Source organism: Lycium barbarum, chromosome 4 (genome assembly GCF_019175385.1).
Source record: "Lycium barbarum isolate Lr01 chromosome 4, ASM1917538v2, whole genome shotgun sequence".
Lineage (NCBI taxonomy): Eukaryota > Viridiplantae > Streptophyta > Magnoliopsida > Solanales > Solanaceae > Lycium > Lycium barbarum.
In genome coordinates, this window is record NC_083340.1 from 29195719 (window position 1) to 29211534 (window position 15816).

General features: G+C 31.6%; 1 long non-coding RNA gene across 1 annotated transcript; it reads right to left on the minus strand.

Annotated features, from left to right (window-relative positions):
- Positions 1–1472: 1472 nt before the first annotated feature.
- LOC132635743 (uncharacterized) lies at positions 1473–8108 on the minus strand. The gene is made up of 5 exons (XR_009580729.1): positions 7669–8108; positions 7249–7295; positions 5290–6150; positions 2424–2468; positions 1473–2336 (listed from the first exon to the last, which is right to left on the minus strand). It is a non-coding gene; the product is annotated as an uncharacterized LOC132635743 (long non-coding RNA).
- Between the last annotated feature and the right edge of the window lie 7708 nt (positions 8109–15816).

Here is a 15816-nt window from a genome sequence, read left to right on the forward strand (position 1 = left end):
TGTAAGAAAATAGTCTGTGAAGAAAAATAGAGTGCGAGTGATATTGTAGTGAGGTGGGAAAAATTAAAAGAGTGTTTTTTCTTTTTTAGTGTGTAGTGGTCTTTGGAGTATTTATACTCGTGACTACACAGTGTAAAATTCCTTACTATAGTGATATCAGCTGCTCCTCTTGGCCGTGGTTTTTCCCTTATTCAGAAGGGTTTCCACGTAAAATCTTGGTGTCATTATTGCTGCATTTTATTCTTGCTGATTTAACCATAAGTTAGTGTTCCGCGTTTATCACTAATACCATGAATATCAATTTTGCGGGTCTATTTTATTCCCAACAATTCTTACCTCGCTTGAGAACAGACATTCCAACCAACAACTTACTAAGCTTTTTTCTCTTCTTTAATAACATAAGAGTATTAGAGATGAAGGGAAGGAGAAGCGAAAATATAAAATGTTTTGAAGCTATTTATAGTAATCTTATGGTGAGTAATTACAGCAGAAGCAGTCAACTATATAGGTTGGAAGGATTTAGTTACATACCATAATACAATGCAGTGCAATATTGATAATGACCAACTTGACAAATTCCAGAAATGTGGATTTTATGTTCTTCTAATATCATAATTAATGTTTAATGTCATATAGGCACAATGAAGTCAGTAAGTCGCACATCAATACTTTAATTGTAAGGGTCACGAACATCGGAGAATTTCTTTATATATATATGCTGGTTGAAATTTTTAAAAGGTTCTTTAGATATTTCTTGACCACTTTCTTGATAATGATAATGATGGTGCATACCTTAACTCACAAAAGATTGAAGAGAGACTTAGTTGAATAACCGTTGAACCCAATGAGGGTAATGAACTTCATGAAATCTAGATGCGGTTTACTGTCAGTAGAGCAACTGAATTTGGAGCTGACTTCAGCTTATCTGAACATAGAGTCCAATGAGTCAGAAAAAACCTACTTTAAGTTTCAGGAAAATTCTGAAAGGGAAGTTAACATATTAGAATAAATTCATCACCATAATCTTGTCATAGTTGAAGGTTATGACCGAAAACTTCCCAACCAGTAGGTTAGGGAAACACTCAAAAAGACATTTAGCATCGAATGCTAATCCAAAGACACTGTTATTTTAGGTAAAAAAACTGAAAACATTAAGGACTGGCAAACCTTATTTATTGTATAAGACTATACAAAATATGCTCTTGAATCTTAAGCAAGTTTCACTTCCCGTGGTTCTTGTGTTTGTCCTGTGTTGATCTAAGCATTTAATTTATAGCACAATCACACATCCATGTCCTTGCATCCAAGTAGTAAATACTTCTGAGTAAATGATAAATAGTGCATACCTTGTACGTCAAAAAATATGTGAAAAATTATTGTTTGCAACATCATAAGCAATACACCATAATATGGCTCCCATGGCTGCAAAAATTTGGGCTGATGAGTAATGATATGCTTCCAGAATAACTTATAAACAGTCATTGCAGTAGTCAATTTTTCTAAATATAACTAATAATAGGTTAAATAGGTACTAGTTAGTTAACTTTTTTTGTCTATTAGACATTATGTTCGATACATTGAATGTACCCAAAGGGACTATCTATTAAACATCATAACATTTCTTGTCAATTAGACAGAGCTCTCAATAGAAATTCAAGCACGTTCATTTTCTAAGACGCCATGGCTTTTACAGAAAGTTTGTCCAAAGGGCTTTTTCTAAGAAAATTTGTCCCTCCATATATTTACAGTTTCTAATGCTACCCATGCCTTTTCTTTCTTAAAGTGGCCCTTCACTACACACTCTACAGTTATATATGATTCATTAATTATGGCCTTGTTACATGACCTTGCCACTTCAAAAAGTATTAGTGATATCCACATTTTGTTATTTATAGGTATGAGGAGGAGTATCTAACAAACTAAAGATAAAAACTAAAGAAAGGAGGATTATCTTACAAAAGCGTTAAATGCAGAGTAGCGAACAAACATAAATAAGGCACAGTAAAAGGAAGAACGACATTAAGCCATGGAAAAAGGGGGTAATTACAAGCAATAGTATTTGTCCATTAATTCATAAGCCAAGATAAGGTGGCCATCTTGAACTATGATCGACAGATTAAGTTGTTGGTAGAAAATACAATAATCTTTTACGGATCAAGCTAGGTTTCCATCAAAATAGCAATGGGGAAGGTGTGCTTATGTAGAGAATCACAAATAGATTAACAACATACAAAGAAGAAGCCATTGAGAAGTATATGCACCTAAATTTCCGGTGGATTTCTCTGCAACAAATATGTATTAGATGATCATTCAGCTTCATGAAAATTTTCTTCTTCCTGCCATATTCAACTTTTATATCATTGCTACAATGTAGTAGATTACATGTGAGAAGTTAAATATTGAAGATTATCATAGACATGCACCGTGGATTCATGAAAAGTCTGTATTCTCCGCCGTTAAAAGCATCCCTACAATGTAATAGATCACATGTGAGAAATTAACTATGTAGGATTATAGTAGATGTGTTGGTGCAATACTCTACAGAACCTTTGATTGAACAGGGGAAAGAAGATTCACATATTTTGAAGAAAATCCAATTTCCATGACAATGCCACACGATTAATTCATTTTGCATTGTAGAAACTACTTGAAGTTGTCCTCCCTACAAAGCGCATACTGCGCGTTTCCTTTAACATAAGTGTACACTGGAAGAATTAAAAATTTAAAATCTTTACTGCACAATTGTGCAAAGAAAGTCTGACTTTCTAAGGGGTGACATTTTTTCAAAAACCTGGGGTGCGTTAAAAAATGTAAATATAAGGTCAATGCAACAAATAAGTACAACAATAACAATAAAGCTGCAACAATCAGCTTTATCTAGAATTAGGAAATAGACAAAGCAGAGGCAAGAAGAAAATTGAAATCATGCTACACTATAACTAAATTCACACAAAACAAAACAAACAAGAATCAGTTCTACTTCATTTTCTTTGAACACCATCAAGTCACATGGTGCAACAATTTAATGAAAATCTGAGGGAACAACTTCGGTTGAGTTGAGGATGCTGGTGGAACAGGCAGGTCTTGATGGCGCAGAGGATTAGTATGCTTCAAATCCAAGGAAATGAATGGAGTGGATCGTACACGTGGACTATGTAGCAAATGGAACACGTGTTAACTATTGAAGTAGGACAGGAGCAGCTGAGCTTTTTATGGTACACTTGATGGTGCTTGTTGTACAAACGATTAGTGCAGTGTTCGTACCCCTTAATGGCTTATATATAATAGAATAGATATCAAATATATTTGCATATAAACTGTTGTGAAAAATTGAGTTTAATATCTCAAAAAGAAGATTTTAATCCATTATTTTGTTATATATTAATGAGTCATTAATTTATTATATTAATGTGTTTTATGCAAATTGAATATGGCCATTGAATGACTACTATTGGCCGTTTCCTTTCCTTAGTTTGGAAAATGGTATTTGACCATTGTCATTAATCTTTACTCCTATTTATTATTAATAATATTATATTAATATAGCCTTAATGGCTAATGAATACAATTCAGCCATAATGGTCTTTAGACCGTTGGAGTTCTTAGTCTTGGTTGGTTTTCATTCCCTATATAATCTTCTTGTTTCATGTTGAAGAAATATATTTTTTAGGATAACACTTTATCATATATTTTTTGTTGGGTTTGTATAAGATAAATCTTTGTTAGATTCTGGCTCCTAGTTTTGTACTAGAAGAGCTTGTTGAATCCTGGGGGATACACCCATACCGGGTGAAATATCCTTAAGGACAGTGCTATTGGCATGCCTCAAGCTACGAAAAAATCTCTACAATTTTTCATGATCAAGTATTTACCTCAAGCTTAGAAGAAGTTCCTACAAGTGTTCGTGATGAAGAGAAGTCCATATAAGTGTTCGTGATGAAGAAAAGTTCCTACACGCGTTCGCGATGAAATATTTTCCGTAAGATTTCCAACATAAACAACAAAATATGTGGGGTACTCAACATTACATTTTCCATCTCTCTTAATGACAGGCTTTTATGATCAGACAAAAGTAGGGGTGTTCATGGTTCGGTTTGGGTCGGTTATTGGTTAAAACCATAACCAAACCAATTTAGTCGGTTTTTAAATGTCTAAAACCATAACCAAACCAAGTAAAATAATAACCACCGGTTTGGTTATTGTCGGTTTGGTTTGGTTTGGTTCGGTTTTTCGGTTTATGACTAGCCGTGACAATTCAAATATTCTCTCTCTACATTCTTCAAATTTCTTATGAAACTCTTTTTTCCTCATAGCCCACAAGGGTGAACTTTGCTGCATATTGAGGGAAAGACACGTTGTTGGCAAATCAGGTGGACCAAACTTGCAACGCAGTTTAGATTCAAAAGAACAAGTCAAACAGAGGTTTCAAAATACAAACAACCCTTATGCTTACGACTTATTAGAGTTGAGTTTGGATTGTTGGACATATTCTTTTAAGACATGGGCCTTAAAAATAAGTAGACCAAAATTAAATTAATAATTAAAAGGTATAAAATATCTTTAATTATTTATAAAAAGCTAATATTATACATATAAATAATTATAAATTTTATGTATATAATTATCGGTTTGGTTCGGTTATTTATTCGGTTATTTTTTACTATAACCATAATCAAACCAAATATTATCGGTTTTTCAAATTTAAAACCAAACCAAACCAAACTAAACCAAATGTCGGTTATTTTATTCGGTTTGGTTAAATTTTCGGTTTGGTTTTGGTTTTAACCAAAACTGTGAACAGCCCTAGACAAAAGTCATAAACGATATGGACACATTTAAAAAATAAATCTCAAATATATTATTTCTTTCTTAAATTTCATATTTAGTCAGACATATTTACATAAAATGAAAAACACGAAGTAATGTTTATATCTGAGCCTAAAAGTTTATATTTGCAATTAAGGTATTTATTGTTTATGATTACAATTTTACAATATAATTTAGGGTACAATATGGTTTAGGGTTTAAGATGTAGAGTTTAGGATTAGAAATTTGAGATTAAAGATTAAGGGTAGAGATATTAAAATTTAGATCTTGAACTTTACATTTTGAATTAGTGTCTTGTTTAATATTTTCTAAAACTTTAACTTATTAGGTTGCAATTTTTTAGAACTAACTTGTACTACATCTTGTGATGTAAGCTAAATACAAAACTCCATCCTTTCCCATATATATTAAAAAGAAAAAAAAAAAAGAACAATTGGCTAAATTTTGAAGTAGTTAGCTAACCTGGATTGGAAGAGCAATTTGAAAAGAAGAAACTCCATGTGCATGCCCTGGAGTAGAAGTACGTCCAAAAACAAAAAGAAAAAAAAAAAAAAAACTAAGTGCAAGTATGTGCTAGTGGCAAGGCATGAAAGCCACGTAGCATCGTAATAAAGCAAATGACTAAAAAGCCAATTATAAATCAGAATAGACCAAAAACTGACATGTCGAGAACAACTCTCAATTGGCTCTTCTATAATAACTAGATGGTCTATGTCTGTGCTATGCACGGACCCAATATTTTAGATTATAGTATATCTATGTATATGTAGTTGTATTTGGATAGTGATAATATATATATATATATATATACACGAAGCATGGGTTTTGTGCTCCGCATCTAAAACTTTATTATATTCGTGTTTACTACAAAAATTTATTAATATTTTTTAAAAGAAAAGACTTGTTTAAAAGAAAACTATTTTCCTTGTCACGACCCAACCCCGTAGGCCGCGACTAGCGTCCGTGCTGGACACCCGTACGTACCCAGTAACCCAAACGAGCATATAAACAGGATGAACAAATATAGAAGGCGAATAACGTTACTAATTACCACAGATAAACAGATACAATGCGGGGAAGCCGATAAGGCTATCGCAAAACATATCAACCCAAAACATATACACAACCCACATGTATGTCTACAGACCTCTACAGATCATAACAGAATCATAAGACGGGACAGGGCCCCGTTATACCCCTGAATAACATACATATGTGCAACAGAAAAGTCTGTACCCAAAATATAGGCTCCGGACAAAGGAGCACTCCGAGACAGCAGAATAGGATCCTAAGCGGGCGGATCAGCAAATCGGTCGTCTGTACCTGCGTGGCATGAAACGCAGCCCCCGAAGAAAGAGGGTCAGTACGGAAAATGTACTGAATATGTAAAGCACGGAACGTAGTAAACAAAGTCATAACCGAAGCAGAAGGTACAGAAAATGAACGGAATATCCAGAATATCAAAATGTTGATCATAAAGCATAAATAATGCATGCAGAAAACATATGTCGTATCTGGTCCCATTACGGGACTGGGTAAACAGAACGTGGTCGCCACCCCGACACTGGCGCCACAACACAGCATAACTCCAGAGTAGGGAATAACTCCGTAACATATCATATCATATCAGAATGTGCATATGTCAAACATATCAGATGGCCATATCATATCATCATATATCAGAATATATGTACATAGCACAGCATACTCCACAACCCATGTACATGTATACCTGCCCCTCACCATCGAGGCATGGCGAACAATGCAATGGAATGCGCTTGATTACATATCCTGGCCCGGGCTCAGTGTGGGAAACATTGGGGCATCCACGAATGGAGTAGTGAGAAACTAAATGCAATAAAAATACCATATATATTTCTAGAGACTCAATGAAGCATATCGAATGACAGATCAAATCAATGAAATCGGACGGAGTCAAGGTAAGTGAAATTCGAATGTCAAAATGGGTTACGGAAGCATAATTTTTCTGAGATCGTTTTCAAGTTCCAAAACAATTCATAAGGCTTAATGAAATATTAAAACAATTTTTATTTAGTAGTTAAGAGAGTAGTTAGAATATTTCTTAAAAAAATGCTTGAAGACAAGTCATAAACACGTAAAGGGTAAAATCGGAAATTGTGGGCCCACCTCGGGACAAGTAAAACGGTGGGCTCAAATTGCGCATATTAAGCTTATGGGGTCACCTACCAAGGTCTTAGGGACATTCCATAACTTTCTAAGCAGTTTGGGGAAGTTTGCATAATTTTTCAACAAGGCATACTTAAAGAGTTCAATCCTATTGAATGAAATAGTGACAATTTCATACGCGGATTCCGGTGAGCAGAATATTTTTCGAGGCCCGAATCCGATCCTAGTACACCTAGGACATGCCAAAAGAATGATCGGGATAGCTTTACATACCTGTTAATGACCAATCGCAAAACCGTTCGCTTTGTCGCTCTTTTAGCCTATTTAATATAAAAATAACGTTATCGTCAATAACCATACTTTCTAGTCCATAAAGCTGTAGCCCATCGCTTGTAGAATTTATTCTTTAACTTATACTTTATCGTTAAGGATTTTTGAGTATTTAAGGATTTGGCGAAAATCGGGCAGCATTTGCTCTATATATTCGCCTAACCCGAATTTTCAATTATTCTCCTGTTGACACAGGAATACCAACAACAGAGAGGTACATGTAAAATTTTTACCATTCAGCCCACAATTTCCTATAACATCGATTTCATGCATTTTCTTAATTCCAATTTCGTCCAATCCAATTATAATAATTCCATTACAATACTATTAAAACAATTACATCATAAAACAAGAAAATCTTACCTTAATTTTTTTCGGAGGAATTTCTACTCTTAATTGCTCCAATTTCGCAATTTCTTCTTCTTCAACTTAAAATCCAATGTTACTATCACCTCCTTGAATTTGTACTACACTTGAAGCCTAATTAAAATAGTAACAAAATTATTTCTTTCCTTCAACCATGGATGGCCGTATGGCCTTTCTCTTGGCAACCATGGCCGTGACTTCTCTCTTCAAAATGGAATAAAGAAAATGATCCTCTAAGCTCACCTAATAACGTGAGATAGAAAAGAGAAAAAAAAAGTTGCTGCCAATTTTTCCTTTATATCAACTTGCTGCAATGCTTTGGAAAGTAACGTTGCTATTTGTTTCTTTTGGAGTGGAAAGTGTTGTTGGTACCTTTTAGAAGAAAAAAAAAATACATTCTAGAGCATTCCATATTTCATTAGCCGTGGATTTCCACTCTTATTTTAATATTTTATTATATTACAGAATTATCAAAGTTGTATTTCAACACCTGTATAATATATAGGACCTTAGTCATCTTTTCCATTGTTTGGCAAGACCCCACGTGGACATGTGCATATGTATTATTGATATTGCTGCCACCTATCCATACATACTTGGACTATGTCCACTTAATATTTATCTCATAATTTCTATAAGTTTTTTTTTTTTTTGTCTCCAATAAAAATTTTCATTTCATCAACTACACGCGTAATTAACTTCTTGATCTCAATTAACTAAAACATGGATAAATTTTAATACACTTCATATACTCATTGTCATGATCGTGTGACATAGCACTAGTCCATAACCCCTTTTTTTCACACATAAAAATATTATTGGTGAGGCCCACTAGTGCCTTAATTAAATTAATTAAAAAATAATCCCTACTTAATAATTTAATCATAATTAATTAGTCCCTCATTTTCCAATAATATTTTACACTAAATAAAATTTATAACTAATTTATGTTCTAATTAACATTGAAAATTAAAGATTTCTCTTTCATGTCCGAAAATGGTTCTGCCTTTAACTTGAGTCGATTTACTTGCGAATAATTCGACGCATAACTATACGGGGTATAACATTCCTCTCTTTGAGATAAAACAATAGCAATATTTAAGCATCAATTGATACTTCAATTTTAATTCGATTAATTTAAAGGTGTAAAATACTTATTATTTTTTATCAAATTTTGATTTGGATAATTTTAATTCAAATTATTAAATTAATTTTACATGTTTGAAACGAAACAAAGTAGAAATTGATTTACTATTTAAACGAAGAAATGCTATTTTTTAATTTTTGGTAAGTATTCTCGGTTTAGTTTATTTTATTTGTCATGTTGTCTTTTGCATGGTTTTTTAAGAAAACGTGAATTAGAATTATAGTTTGACTAATTTACCTTATTCATTATTTGATCTCCATTTGATATTAATCTCTTTTCACATTTATTAGAGTAAGAATAAAAATGAAAAAGTAATTAAATTCTATCTTATTTTAAAATATAAATATTTTAAGTGTATTTATTTTAGTAATCATAACAAATAAATGACATGGCGGAATAGCAAATACAACAATTATATATCTAGATTAGATCTCAGGCTAATATAAGAAAAGAAAGAAAATTGTATGTATTTCCCTACTAAACCTTTTGAAGAAAAACAATAATATGGGGTCCATGTTTTTTGCTGTGCAATAATTTCATTTGCTCCCACTAATGGGTTAATACGCATGTAGCAATGAATCCACTATTATTGACTTGATGGGATGCTTTAGGAATTACATGAATATTGTTTGATTTTTTAATATATGGGGTGCACGTATTTTTTTTGACATTGTTTTTTTTTTTTTTTTAATATGAGATTCACTTTTTTTATGAGTTGGGAGAGGGCGGGATCAATCTTTTTAATTAGAATTATAATTTCACTAATTTACCTTATTAATTATTTGATCTCTATTTAATATTATTTTTTCTTTTATGACATTAATCTCTTTTCACATTTATGAAAGTAATTAATTCTATCTTATTTTAATATATAAGTATTTTAAGTATGTTGCTGTACAATAATTTCATTTGCTCCCACTAATGGATTGATACACATGCGGCAATGAATCCATCATTATTGATTTAATGAGATACTTTAGAAATTACATAAATATTGTTTGAGTTTTTAATATGAGATGCATTATTTTTTTTGACATTGTTTTTTTTTTTTAATATGGGATTCAATTTTTTAATATTGCTTGATTTTGTTAATATGGGGTCCACTTTTTTAATCCATCATTAATGATTTAGTGAGATACTTTAGAAATTAATTGTTTATTTTTTTAATATGGGATTCATTTTTTTAATATTGTTTGATTTTGTTAATATGGGGTCCACTTTTTTAATCCATCATTATTGATTTAATGAGATACTTTAGAAATTACATAAATATTGTTTGATTTTTAATATGAGATGCACTTTTTTTTTGACATTATTTTTTTTAATATTAGATTCATTTTTTTAATATTGCTTGATTTTATTAATATGGGGTCCACTTTTTTTTTCTGTGAGTTTGGAGATGGCGGTTCCACTTTTTTTTTTCTTCTAATATTGGTTGGTATTTAGTTAGGGCCCACACTTTTTTTAAATATGGGTTGATGTTTAGGTGGGGCCCCACACTTTTTTTTCCAGTGGAAACGGACGCCAAAGCATGGGTGGTCTATGCCCGTGCTGCGCACGGGCCCAACACTTTAGATTATAGTGTATCTATATATATGTAGTTGTATTTGGATAGTGATATATATATATATATATACACACACGAAGCATGGGTTTTGTGCTCCGTATCTAAAACTTTATTACATTCGTGTTTGCTACGAAAATTTATTAATACTTTTTAAAAGAGAAGACTTGTTTAAAAGAAAACTATTTTCCTCTCTTTGAGATAAAACAATAGCAATATTTAAGCATCAATTGATACTTTCAATTCGATTAATTTAAATGTGTAAAATACTTATTATTTTTTGTCAAATTTTGATTTGCATAATTCTAATTCAAATTATTAAATTAATTTTACATGTTTGAAACGAAACAAAGTAGAAATTGATTTTTTATTTAAACGAAGAAATGCTATTTTTTAATTTTTGGTAAATAATCTCAGTTTAGTTCATTTTACTTGTCATGTTGTGTTTTGCATGGTTTTTTAAGGAAACGTGAATTAGAATTATAATTTGACTAATTTACCTTATTCATTATTTGATCTCTATTTGATATTAATCTCTTTTCACATTTATTAGAGTAAGGATAAAAATGAAAAAGTAATTAAATTCTATCTTATTTTAATATATAAGTATTTTAAGTATGTTGCTGTACAATAATTTCATTTGCTCCCACTAATGGATTGATACGCATGTGGCAATGAATCCATCATTATTGATTTAATGAGATACTTTGGAAATTACATAAATATTGTTTGATTTTTTAATATGAGATGCACTTTTTTTTTACATTGTTTGTTTTTTTAATATGAAATTCATTTTTTTAATATTGCTTGATTTAGTTGAAGCCCACACTTTTTTTTTAATATTGATTGATGTTTAAGGGGGGCCTATACTTTTTTTTTTTTGGTTGTTGACGACGAAGCGCGACCAAAACTCGTGCTTCTAGATAGTTAGTAATATAATAAAAAAAGGCAAAGGCTCAAATATGCCTCTGAACTATACGAAATTGCACATATTTGCCCGTCGTTAAAAGGTTGGTGCAAAGATGTCCCTAACGTTTTTTTTTTTTTGGCTATATATGCCCTTGAATTAACGGAAAATATTGGAAGACATATTTGTTCAATTTCGCATAGTATAGGGGCATATTTAATCCATTGAAATTCCGGAATATTATGGTACAAAATATCATTGCATTTCAAAACATAAAAAAACATTTGTAATTACAATCCATCCACCATTGCATTACATCAAAATTATACAACTAAAAGAGTAGATGCAATTACAACCATCTTTTAAAGACTGTTTTCACAAACAAGAGCACCATTTCTCCTTTTCAAAAGATTTTTTACTAATGATAATATCATTTTTATTTTTCAATTTGTTGATGATCTGGATAGTTCTTTCTGGATATTTTTCGTCTTCTCAGTCCCAATATCTACACGATAATGGAAGCAACAATTGCCGCAATAAAACATAAACATAAAATAGGAGATAACTTACATTAGACTTATGACACATGAAAAAATGTCTCCCGCAGTGCTAAAATTTTTGATAATAATAATAGAAAGAGCATCACATTTTAAGCATTTATACGGTTTCTTACATAACATTCAATGTGGTTTGACCCTTTCGCGAATTTCACGCATAATCGAAATTTAGTAGAATTATTTGAAGTCCATAAGTGAGATGGAGTGTAGTAACTCCACGTCCACAAACCCTTCCACAACTCCACATCCACAAACCCTTTCACAACTATTTAAAGAACTCGAAGCTTCCGACATTTCATAAACAAGTGAAAGAATAAGAGAGAAAAGTGAGGGGTTGTACGATAAGTGTGGAGTTTCAAAATGCAGTTGCAATAAATCATTGGCTAGCATAAAGTGCACTACAAAAAAATCTGAGAACTATTTGTGCCATAATATTCAGGAATTTCAATGGATCAAATATGCCCCTATACTATGCGAAATTGAGCAAATATGCCCTCCAATATTTTCCGTTAACTCAAGGGCATATATAGACAAAAAAAAAAAAACGTTAGGGGCATCTTTGCACCAACCTTTTAACGACGGGCAAATATGTGCAATTTCATATAGTTCAGGAGCATATTTGAGCCTTTGCCGTAAAAAAAATAAAGTACTAGAGGCCGATGCCCGTGCCAACTCGGGCCCAAGTCTTGCTTTATCTTTAATATTTTTTTAATTTTATGTGATTTTTATTTACTTGCCAATTTTATATTGTTTGGGGTTGCAATTTGTTATCTCTTTATTTTTTTTTGACAGAATTTGCTAAGTTTGTGATTAAGAGGAGAATAAGTCAGTTGAAACTTAGGTAGTTGGTACATATACCCTACTTTAAGTTAATTGAAAATCAAGAATTGAGCTAAGCTTCCAGTTAGTTATTTTAGAGGTACACTTTTCTGTTTGGTCGGAGCCTCAATGTTGGCTTCTTTGAGTACTTCTTATTCTACCTCCAGAGTTATTTCTTCTCCGATTCACAATATATAACTTGATAAAAAGGCTATGGGCAGTTCTTTTGAGAAATTAAGTTAACGAATGAGCACACTTCAGTGGTTCTACGTATCTCTTGATTTTAATGGATGTGCATAGAAGAGATGTTATCTAATGGTTGTCATTGTGTTGCTGACAGGGACGGACCCAACGTGAAGGGCGGGGGACACGTGCCCTCCTTAACTTCGAAAAAAATCTTATATGTATATATTTATATACCTTGAAAAATTATGATATATTTTAAAAGAACCCCTCAAACATAAATATAAAAGTAGTTCAGTCGGTAGGAGTGCCCCTCAGTGCTCACTAGTCGCCATCCGAGATTGAATCTCGGCTCCAACACAATTTTTTTTTTAAATTTGTGTAGTTTTACTGCTGTACAACCTGCGTTAATGCAGGTTCTTTAATTATATTTTTTTTATCTTTTTATTTTTTAGTCCCCTCCTATTTTACTTTTTCATTAAATTCTTTCCCCCCAATTTTTTTTTTGTTCTTTGCTATTGTAATCAATAAGTTTTTTAAGAGTTGCACACCTAATTTTATCGCTAGTAATTGATGTACTAAAGATAATGTGCCCCTGTTGCGCTCAAATCCTGAGTCCGCCTTTGATTGCTGAAGCAAGAGTATGAATGGCTGTATGTGATGATATTGAAAATGAGGAACATTCTTTTACAACAATATCTTTTGATTTTCTAAGTTCAGACCAAATCTTATTTCAACAAATTTCATGAATGCAATATCTTTTATTCTTTTATTCATTTCAACTGTGGTAAGAATTTGTGAATAAGTAACCTAAAAAATTGACAACAATTCTTTAACTAAAAAAGGTGCCTGCAATAACAACATACCCAGTGAAATTTCATAAAATGCGGTCTGGGTCGGGTAAAGTTTATGCAAACCTTACCTCTACCTTGGTAAATAGACTATTTCCGGTAGACCGTCTGCATAATGACAAGCAATTCCAAGCATGATAGGAAGGAAATAACAAATAAATCATAGAAATAAAGTAATACAACAGTCAAAATACAAGAACAACAAATAGTAATAGAAATCGAAGACCAAGCAGCTATGCTTGTATCCACAAGATTTCTTAAAAGTTTGTTAAAGGCTTCGAAGTAGTTCTGTTTTTATTAAAATTAATCTACATAATTTCATGAAATAACAATATCAGACTAATGTTGACTGTGCAAGAAACAATTACTTCAGTTAAAAAAAAAAAATCCAAATTCCAAAGCAATTGGTTGGTAACGTGGAAAATATTTCATGTATATGTTGTGATCTGAATTTAAGATTTGCTCATCTTATTTTAAGTAACTGTACCTGAAAGTTCTTTCAGTAGGACATGCCTCTGAAGTTGGAAATTCCAATATTTATTTTTTAACACTATAAACAATTCATAATTAAAATACACGAACAATTCCCCCAAGTCAATAAACAAACCCAAGAAAAAGATCACTTCAATTTTGTTAAAATTCCAAAAATTGAATGGGACCCATGTTTTAGAAAGTCTGCAGGATAAAGTAGAGCGGCCCCTACAAGCTCAGCAAACAATTAAGCAAATGATAGTTGTGTGTTTTTTCTAACAAATTAAAGGTACGTGAACAACACCATTTGATACAGCAACTTTAAAGCTAATAATTTCTGAAATTCCGTAAGAGCCCCTGAAGCAGGCATGGCGACCTTCAGCTGCTTCAGGGCCCTTCTATATATTAGGAAATAAAAAACGCGAAATCGCTTGCATCAATTTACATTCTCTCGAGTGTCTATTACTGTTATTAATGTGCAAAGTGTTTTGACTTTTAATTTAGGGTGAGTGCATATGAATCCCCTTGAATTTGTCCAAATTTTTTCATGTAATTGCCTAAATTGAAGTTAAACCTATTAAACACCCGATTTAGTTGAAAATATACTAATTAGTGGGGTGGCAAACGGGTGGGTCGAGTTGGATATGAGCGGATCGAAAATGGGTTAAACAAAACCGGATTAGTTATCGGACCTGCCCATAACACGAATAAAAAATGGGTTACCCGACAGATAATATGAATATCTATATTATCCAAATTATCCAAAACTACTTCAAAGATGATGGCTTCATGTAACTAATATGAAAAGATTAATTTACCTTCTTGTTCACAAAACTATAGAGTAGTACCATTTATTCATATATATTCTTTATTTATCACGGACCACAATTATTATTGCGGAAATTATTATGTCAGTTATTTAAAAAGGCAAAAATGTCTTGCCAAAATCTCTTCTTATTTCCTTTTCTTTTTAGTTTTGCATTGATAGAAAAATACACACTTGGCTCTAAGTATATATTTTTCATTAGGAAATGTTTGTGGAAAACAAGAAATTTAATAATTTTTGAAAGCTGAAGTATAAATTGAAAAAAACATTGTGTAAAAATGTGGCATACTTTGAAGGCAATCTTTTTATATTATTATTGATTTAACTTCGTTTTCAATACATAAAAATTTAAAACCTTTTTCATTAACCACCATTCTTATTTGAGGTCCTTTTAGAAGTAGACTAGATGGCTTATGCCCGTGCTGCCCACGGGCCTAACACTTCAGATTATAGTGTATCTATGTATATGTAGTTGTGTTTAGATAGTGATATATATATATATATATATATATATATATATGTGTGTGTGTGTGTGTGTGTGTACTATGTTCAAAATACGATTAATATAACATTGTAGTTTGTGCTCCGTATCTAAAACTTTATTTTATTAGTGTTTGCTACGAAAATTTATTAATATTTTTTAAAAGAGAAGACTTGTTTAAAAGAAAACTATTTTCCTTTCTTTGAGATAAAATAATAGCAATATTTAAGCATCAGTTGATACTTTCAATTTTAATTCGATTAATTTAAAAGTGTAAAATACTTATTATTTTTTATCAAATTTTGATTTGGATAATTGTAATTCAAATTATTAAATTAA